The sequence below is a fragment of the Anas acuta genome, chromosome 2, assembly GCF_963932015.1.
Source record: "Anas acuta chromosome 2, bAnaAcu1.1, whole genome shotgun sequence".
Taxonomy (NCBI): domain Eukaryota; kingdom Metazoa; phylum Chordata; class Aves; order Anseriformes; family Anatidae; genus Anas; species Anas acuta.
In genome coordinates this window covers 33,399,595-33,409,780 of record NC_088980.1, presented here as the reverse complement: position 1 = coordinate 33,409,780, position 10,186 = coordinate 33,399,595, and positions in this window count along the sequence as shown.

Below are 10,186 nucleotides of genomic sequence, written 5' to 3'. Positions count from 1 at the left end.
TTTGGTATTTGGTACACATGGCTAAAGGAAGACATGGATTATACTTCTTTGGATGTCTGGGGACTTGCTGAAACTGCAGATGAGATTTTGTGTCTAGCAGGATATGGTAGAGTACGACACAACCTGCTCTGCACCAGCAATCTCAAAAAAAAGAAAGAATCAAGTTAAATCTAGACATATGCATTGTGAAAGAAATGAAAGTAAATTATTTTAGTCATATTCACTGAGCTAGAAGGAGGTCAAACCAAAATCTGTTAAAGCAGCAATTGCTGCTATGATAAGGGCCACCACAGAAGTGCCTTCAGCCAAAAGGAAATATGTGGCAATATGATTTGATGCCTTTATGCTATACCTTGCAGAACATATCATGCCTCTAAGCTAGGCTCTTTAAAAACAACACCATCAACAACAACAAAACTACCAACTTGAACCCACAAAGTTTTCAGCAGCCTGCCAGAAAGAACTTGTCTGGGTAAAAATAAATAGTTCATTTGTAATGCAAGAGTAATGGTGTATGTTAACAACAGGATAGCTTGTGAGACGAGGTACCCAAATGTATCTGCAGCTTCGCTGGTACAGGGAAGGGCCAAAATTAGCACCCAACCAACCAAAGTTTCAATAAGACAGAACAGTGTGCAAATCAGGAATTAAGCTCCTACCTACAGATTTTGCTGCTTCAATGCTCTTTAAAAAATAATATAAAAGCCTTAGGATTGTGCTTGCCTCTGCCTCTCTGCTGTACCATCTCTATGCCATTAATCTGAGCTGTCTTTCCCTTGTCTGCTGATAGCGGTCTTCATCAAAAAGAAGAGTTGGTTACTCTTCACTGAGCTTTCACAGCCATAGGTTTCTGCCAGTCATGCTGTGGCTGCAGCTGAGCTGGGTGAGGAGGCCCCAGGTGTAAGAAAAGAAGTGCAAGCCCTTTGAAGCCCTCTGCTCTTAGAAGCAGTTAGACTACAACAGGATGTTTGTCTAGACTTGGGACACACAGGCAGTTACCCAGAAACTGCTCTGAGATGAGCTTGACTGAAGGCAGGAAAAGCATCTGCCCCAGAAATAATGAACTGAATGGGCAGAAGAGCAAGTGAGAAGTTTCAAAAATGGTGAGGAAACAAGGGGAAGATGAAAGAAAACTTCTCTTTAGATTTTTAAAGGCTCCAAATAAGTAGGGTTTATTCATGCTTACAAGTGTGTCCCATTCCACATTTTTAATTTGTTTAGTTGACAGTGGCTTACCTGCCATCTGGAGAACTCTTCTGAAAAAAAAAAATATATAAACTGAATCTTCTGTATTTTATAGTCAGTCACAGTGATTTGGTATCATCGTGGCCTGTAGGCCACAACACCACTGGGTGTTCTGTGGGCCTTCTCCAGGATCTCCCCAACATCAGCATGATGTGCTCTGTACTTCGTGCTAGCACTGCTTGGATCTGTAGGAGTCGTGCCTTGCCCTAGTTTGATGATTGCAGCTAAGTTATCACTGCATGGCACCAGCACCTATCTGCTCAGGGGCTTACAGGGCCCAGTGAATGGCTGGTGTGTAGGACTTCAGCTCATTGCCACCTGTGCTCCAGCCATCCACTTTGCTGTTAACCTGTACCGTGGGTGCAGAAAAGTTCATGATGACTCTAGGCAAACCCAGCTTGGGTCCTACCAGGCACATTAGCTTACGTCTGAGAGTGCTGTGCAAATGCCACAGTGCTCTTGCAGAAGCCAGCAGCCACCAGCAGTGGTGTGGCTCTGAGCCCAAGGCAAGAAGCTTGGCCAGTGCTTCAGCCTGGCAGGGTGGCTTAGCTCAGCCTCAGCCCTGGCTGGGCCCGGAGCCACGTGGCTGTCACTGCTTTGTAATCCTGCTTCTGAGAAGGGACTTGAGCCTGGGTCAGTGCAGCAAACATGCTGGTCCTGGACCTGATAGCCTGTACCTGAGCCAAAAAAGCATGAGAGGATGAGGAGTATCACCCAAGCTGCCATGGCAGCAGCTCAGGTTTGTTGTAATTCTGTAATCCAGACTGCCTGTTTTTTCCCACTCCCTCATTCTCCTAAAGAGCTAGGAGAAAAGCAACCTGAGCAAGCTAAGATGCTGTTCAGTTTCAGTCTTGGCTTGCCCTGGTCCTTCTACCATTCTATTTCTCCTTCTGTTCACTCGTTGCTCAAAGAAAAGAGCCTTTGCTGAAGCCAGCTTTGAAAAGCTATTGCCAACCTGTTTTTGCTTTGAGCCTAAATGAACAAATGAATAATATAGTTACACAAGACTGGCAGAGTGCCATCAATCACACACAGTAGCACTGTTGTCTGGCACTTAGCAGAACTGGCAATGGTGGCTGGAAAAAATAATAAAGACATTTATATTTTTATTATGGAGACATCAGCTGAATAACATCCTAGTGATGTACCATAATGCCTTGGCCTTATAGAGTCAGCTGTCAAAGGAGCTCAGAAAGGTCTAGGCTCTGATAAAACAGAGTTAGTTAAAGCACATTAGTATTCAGCAACCAGGACAATTCTGAAGCAAACAAACAAAAGCCTTATGGCCTTTAATATATGACCCTGTCTCTCCCTTTCTTTTTTTTTTATTTATTTATATATATTTTTTTCAGTATTACTTCCTTGCTTTTATAGCTGCTAGCTGCAGCAATAGAGGTAGCATTCCTGGTTTTACCTTGGCCACTTGCTGTGAATTCTTCATCATATAACAATTGCTTACACAGTGTATGGAAATGCAAAGCATGGCTGTTCTGAGCCATGTTACTCAAATCTGAGGTACTGAAGAGCATGAAAACATTCAGCTTTTTTTTTTTTTTTTTTAAACAACTCTTGTTTGAGGTAAAAAGCCTTTACTCAAAAAAGCCTTGAGGCTCGTTGGTGTAGGAATGACCTGAAGCCATACATGAGCTCTGATTGCCTTTGGCAGAGCCAGAAGGCAGACTCCTGAATCCCTCATCAGCAAGAGTCCCTTGAGTTTTCCCAGCTGAAGATCAGGGCTTTTGCTTGCTGCTTCTCAAAACAGCTGTGCCTCTGACCCATGTTAGTCCTTTCCTAAGAAAAAGAGACACAGTGACAGAGGTATCTTCCTCTTTGTGCAGCCAGAGCTTCACCCTTTTTCCAGCAGTTACAAAGTGGAGGCAAAACTCCACTCCTAAGCAAGGACAGAGGGACCTGTTTCTCAGGCATGTCTGCCCCAAGAGATGGGTCCTGTGTTGCAGCTTCCTCCTAAAAGCCCTGATCTTGTTATATGCCTCAATATTCACAGATCCTATAGTCTGGGCAGTGTGTGGGCTGGGGACATTCACCTGCCAGAATCCATTGTTCCTCTTGATAACGTGTATGTAAGAAAACTCATGAGATATAAGGTCACGCTGATGGAATGAAACAAAGGGGGAGGAGGGAATGGTACCCGACAAGCTTTGTGTTTTTATTATCTTGTGCAGCTGTTGCTCTTTGTCTTCCTAATGTTGTTGAACTGCCTTTGTCTTCTTAAACTGTAAATTCTTCAAAGCGGGGCTTATTCTTCATTCTCTACGTGTAAAGGGGGTACATATTGCATCTAAATAGCATTTGTGATGTGGAGTAACGCACAGAGTCCTTAAGAGTACGTAGTCTTGCCTGCCTTGAGGTTATCCACATTTCCATAAAATAGAATGGTATCCATTTCTTGTCCTAAGCTGTGAATTTGTCCCATACATTTTGCTCCAGGATTTACCCTTGACATTACTGTGTTTGCATGCACAAACACTTAGCAAATTATAAAACACCAATCTTTGCCTTTCTAAAATTTCTTGTGGGAAGTAAAAGTTCCCATTGCTACCTGCAATTGCATAAAAACTTCTGCCTTGGATCTTCCCTCCTCCCTCCCCCCCCCCCCCCCAAAAAAAATAATAGAATCAAGCTTATATTTAAAAGCTGAAAAATGCATGAGGAAACCTAAATAAGAACAGATAGGAGGAAAGGGTTAATTGCCATGAAGACCAGCATAATCCTGACCCGCATTGATTGCGGTAAGGTTTTCATTAGCAAACAATTAGCAACGCCTACACCAAATAAAATGAATTTCTAAACAACAGGTAGTAATAACAAAATACACTCCTTAGCCAAGAGTCATTAGAAGGTAGAGAAGGATTATCCATAAAGAGAGGATTAGAAAAAAGAGAAACCCCTGATGTAGCAAAGGGAGCCCCAGCAGGCCAGCTGGCTAGATTGAGGTAATAATCCTGCATTTCTTCAAAGAAATAATAAAAGTAAAAAGAAAGATCAAAGCCCATAAAAGAACCCCTTCACATGATACAGTGTGCCATGGATAAATGCATGTGCCTTTTTAACAATCATTTCTAACAGGCAGACAAAGAAGAATCAGCAGTAGGGTTCAGTAATATTTAAAGAGACCTAGGAACTGATAATGCCAGTTTTATACCTGTGTAACTCCACTGGTTTCTTGATGTATACCAATATAAGTGGGAGGAGAATTTGGACCCATACTGTACAGTACTGTGTGCTATAGGACAAGTTGTTTGCTGTTTCTCTGACAGTCAGGGGGTGGACAGAATGAACTAATAGGTACTTCTTTTTGATTATTTTTTTTCAGGATTTTTTTTTTCTTAGAAATCTTTCAGATCCTGGTTATTTTCTTGCTTCAGCAGCAATCATTGTTCCACCCTCTTCATGCTCTGAAGGACAGAGTGGAAGTTTACCTGCTTTCACTGTCACCTCAAGGCTTACCAGCTTTCCCTGGCGCAGTATTACCATGGCCAGGTACCTCCGCAGGGGCATGGAGTAATTCAGGGATGGGATCCCTTTCTGCAGCCAAAGCTCTGCCCCAGCTGGGATGGCCGAGCCAGATTTTCAGCATGATAAATTAGTTTTTGAGGCTCTGCTCTGGGCTTAGCTTGACTCTGGTTTCCACAGGACACATTCTAGCAACATCCAGGGGCTTATACCAGGAGGCAGAGAAGTTCAACCATGTGGATTTTTTTCAAACACGTGTCTCAAAACCGAGGTTTCCTCACACGAGTTTTGGTGAAGCCCAGGTAATATACCCAGTCTGGGCCACCTTGGCTAACATTTTCCGTGTGGCTCCCCTCATTCTGCCCGCTGCCACTTGTAACACCACTATGATCCAGCGCAGTGTCTCGGGAAGGTACATGCCCGGTGCTCACACTCTCGCACCAAGCTCTTTTGACCTTTCACCAGCCAACTGGCCACCAACTCAACATTCGGCAACCAAATGCAGTGTAAGGGACGCCAGCACTTGGGCCAGACCGTGCCCTTCGGCTTTGCTCCAGAAGATGGCGGCATTGCAGCACGGAATGGCGGCGGGAGGCCGCGGGGCGCGGCTGCTCCTGAGGGGAGACATCGGGGCGCTGGGTTTATCCTATTTAGGAAGGTTTTTGTTTGTTTGTTTGTTTAATGTGAGTCTGAAGACCAAAGGGGTGAGGCAGGTGCCAGAAAATGCCATTATGCATGGTAACTTTATCTGGGTGTACCTGGTTTCCTGGGGAAGAGGTGATATAGTTAAGGAATGCCTGTGGAAAAAGTAGTTGAATCATCTCTTTCTTGTACCACACCTCTCACATGTGTCTTTGACCTAGAAGAGCAGGTTTACATCTGCAGGAGGTCACTATATAAGGTGTGAGGAGTATGAATGGATTGTATTCCACCCCATGATATCTTCCTGATCCCCTCTTTGCAAGTCTGCTTCCTAATACTGTCCTCAATCGAAAGGGAGTGTCTGAGACAGTGAAAGCAGCTGAAGACACTACAGCCTCTGCTTGTCGCTGCATTGCTGATGAAGGTTGTTTTCCCAGCAGCCTTGCTGTGTGTGTGCATCCAGCCCAGCCCAGGGCAGTCAGCCCCATAGCCGGCAGTTGATGGGAGCTGACATGGGCTGTAACTATGGCAGCATCTCACCTGTGGGGAAACAACTTGTGAACAAAATGGGGCAGATGAATGTTTCCCAGCAAATCCTCTCACAGCACACACCTGTAAGCCTGTGCTGCACCACACCCCATGTCTCCTGCTCGTTGCACTAACTCTGTATGAGTACATGCTCAGAATTAGGAAAACACCTGATGTCTTCCTTTGGCTTCTGCTGTACCAAAACTGCAGAAGTCTTTGAGCTTCACCTGCTTTCACAGATCTTATTTTCAATGAAGGACTAAATTAACATAAAGTGCTAGCGAGAACATGAGTTACTGAGTAGAGTGATGGCATGGAGAACGGTAACACAGTGCTCTAGAAATGTGTGGGTTACTAACACCAGGGAAAGTCAAAACAGTGTCCCAGTCCTACCACACGGCCTGGGCCGCACCACAGAGCTGAGAGGATGCAATGCCTGTCCGTCACCATACTTGGTGCCACCCTTAATAAAGAACAGCTGCTACTAGTAATGATGCCATGCTTCAAGATTGTCTTTGCTGTGTGCCCAGAGAACCACAAGCACAATGGCCATGCCAGGAACAACACACCTCTCCTCTCCCAGCCTGCCTGAGACCTCCACCAGAATCTTCTCCAGGTGGGTTGCCTTCTTACATCCCCATTCATATGCACAAAAGGAGAGGGCAATGCAGGGAATGAGCAACTCCAATCTCAAGGGAAAAGCTTAGGCACAGTCTCAACATGGAAAAACTTCCTGGAGATTTCCTCCCACTCGGCTCCCTCCTATGGTTTCTCCTGGAGGAGGGGGCAACCAGGCCCATTATTTATTTAACACCAGATTGTTCAAAAAGAGGTTTGAGCTGACTGTATAAAGAAAAGTAGGTTTCATTACCTATAGCGCTTCACATTTCAGAGGAGCTTGTATTGTTACGCAGTTTGAATTGTTTGACAATATAATTATTATTATTAGTCCATAATGTACACTAACAGGTCTGGTGGTGAAAGGCTGTATATTAATGCACAGTAACTATGTTTCTCTGGAGGGGGTTAAACAAAACTGTAACTAGGGTCAAAGCTATGCCTTTACTTCCATCTGCTAGAAACCATACAAAGTCACTTAAATTTTAATTACAAATTAATCAAACAAAAATATGGCACATTTTGCACTGGAGGGGCAAAATTAGCTACTAATTTTGTAGCTAACCAAGAAATATCTAATATGGGAACGGTATAATGCTAAAGGTTAGTGTAGTTTGCCTTTGAAAATGCACCTGATAAGAACCTTGAATTTGAACAGAACACTGAAAACCAGGAAAGAATGACATGGTCCAGTGAACTAATTTTTACACCTTCTCTCTTTCTGAAGCTTCAGATAATTTCCTGGCAAGAGCTGCTAAACCAATATTTTTTTCTTAGTAAAGACTGACAAGTTTCTGGAGCTCTTCTATAGCTACAATAGTTTCTGGGAAGGAGAGATAAGCCCTTTCCTATTTGCCAAACAATGATGGCAAACAAAGCAGTATTCTACAGGAAGCAAAAGGCTTTTCTAAAAATGTGTTTTATTTGTTTGGCTCAAGGTAGTTGCCTGCTAGACCAAACAAGCAAATACATTATGTTCACATTTCCCTGTAACTCATGTTTCAGTGTAAAATACAGGCATTAAAGTACAGGTGCAGAATGCATTTCAGGGCAATTGGTCCAGGTTTTTTCATATAAAAAGATTTTTTGTAGTAATAATGCTGGAGCTACAGCATGCTAATAAGAGTCTTTGAGGCATTCCTCGTACCTAGACCTGCAACCTAGACCAGGGTTGTAACTTGCAAGAAGTTAATGTATTGGGAGATGCAACAATTGGTCGTGGTGACCACAAAGTGTCATTCTTTCTTCTGGGTTATCAAAAGCGTAAAAACATAATGCTTGCTGAAAATAAGCGGTAACCATCAACTAACTAGTGAAACTCACCCAGATATGGACAAAAGGCAGAAGATAGGATAGTAATTAGATGTGAATTTAACAGATGGACAGTCAGATAAAGATCCTTCAGGAGTCTATCAAAATCCTAGTGAAACTTTACTTTTAGGAACAAGCTTCTATCTAGGCCAATACAAACCTTAATGTCTCCCAATCTGTTCAATATCCTGTTTAAAATACCATTTGCTTCCCTGCATTAGGCAGGTTGCATGCACACAACCCAGTTCTGCTCCACTAGAGTTGCTACTCATGCTGCTTTGGATTGTACTGAACTCCTTAGGCAGACATGATGTAGGTTTGCCATTGGGGGACACCTTATGCCTTCAATGTTCAACAAGCTTTGTTGTAAATACATCTTGGCACTGCAAAGACCAGAGAGAAAATGTATGGCAACTAGTGATAGTTGCCCCATCAGGTAGGTGGTTATTCTGAAGGAATCTTCCTTCCTGACAGGCTCTCCTGTGAGCTAGCACAACTCCCATAGATTACGTAGACAAAATTGAGTTTCCTCAAATCACTGCTTTGCTGGTGACAAGCCATTCTGAGGAGATGTAATCCTCTTGCTGTGGCTATCACCACCTCCTCTTTGTTGGGATGTGAGAACTCATCTTTTTGGTTTGCCAAAGTCCCACTTTTTCAGTTCAGCTCTATCAACGTTGTTGAAGATAAAAGGAGAACTCCTGCCAAGAGCCCATGGGAGTAGGAGGGAAGGGCACTGGGCTGATACATTTCTGACATAGCACTAGCACAAACCTGCCCTCATCCTTCCATTTGCTATGTGACTACTTTCTCCCTTGTGTTTCTGCCTGTTTTCAGGGAAGGTGATGTCTCTGAGAATAAGTATTTTGTATCACCAAGAGTTTGGGTTCCACAGAGACGCTAGTAAGTGTTTGTTCCTCAACCATCACTGTGTTCTTGCTTTCTCTGGGCAGAGTAGATGCGGAGCCTGTCCCAGAGATCAGCTGTACTGGGCATTACCATCCATTACCATCCTTCCTGTGGCACACGTCCCTGTAGAAAAAAAAAAATCAGGCTCCTGTTGCTGTTTGCTATGGGATGTTAGGAAAGGTTTCATCTTCTGTCCTGAGGGATTTAGTGGATTCAGTGACTGACTTGTCACTTTTGAAACAGGTGCTTCCTGAGGGAAGTGTAAGCAGTGATCTGTTTCTCCGTGTTCTGCCAATCAACCTGGAGATATGCTTTTTAACTGTGTTGCTAGAGTGTCTTCAGGCCTTATCTTGTTAGGCTCCATTTCAGCATGTAGGGGATATTGTCCCTGTCACAAGGATCAATCTGAATAACTTGACATATGTAATGCTATAACATGTAGGCAAAGCAGGAGCCTACCACAAAGGATACATAACTGTTCTCTTCAGGTTTTTACTTCTGCTTGAGTTTCCCTCAAAATATTTCCCTATCCTATCTGTTCCTTTGTATTCTAGATTCAGCCAGTAACCGCTGCCTGATGAGTTGCTTAAAATGTGCAGAGTCACGTGTGTGCATATGGGAGAGGTGTCACCGAAGACATTTGAGCGTTGTTAATGCTGGGAAAATGGTGGTATCAAAAGGCTTCCCCTACCCTGCACATTCATCCCACGCTCCTATGGGAGAAAGGTGTGATTTCGGAGTATAGATGAGGTCATGACTTCTCCTGAATCTGCAAATCTTCCTTGTTTTTATTGCAACCCTTGTTGCATCCCTGCAGTAGAAGGGGTTTCTTCTTTTTCCAAACTCTGAAACACAAAGATTCAATGGGAGATACAAGGAAAGGGGGGATGCTAGAACAGGATAGGACATCCTGGAGCCAGGGTTTTGCCCCCAGACAGTGTGTAAGAGCTTCTGTCTGTTTGTGGGGGAGTGGCCATTCCCTCACCAATCCTTTGAATTATACTTCTGGTAAGGGCAGGTGAGAGGTACGTACAATTCACTTAATTACTACCTTACCCTCCTCTGAAGTGTGGAACAAGCTTTATTTGTAATGAGTTCACTCCTACAACAACTTAAAAAAAAAAAAAGTTCTTAAGAAATGACATAAAGACTCTTAAATATAGAGTACTTTCCTAATTGTACAGTAGCATAAAGCTGTATCTCTGTAATAGATATGCCCATAAGTCTTTGGACTAATGAATTAGCTGTTTACCTTTACTAAAGATAGGGTCTGATCCAGAGAGTCTTTGCACTGATACAATAGAGAAGGTAATTCTAGTCATCAATACATAGAAATAAAAAGAAAGGAGGCTATTCCTATACCAGAGTTTTACATTCTTGACTTCCTTGAGCCAGTGACTTGGGCAGGAAAAGATCTTAAAAATACAATGAATTATGAGGCGTTTGGTTTTGTGCTTTA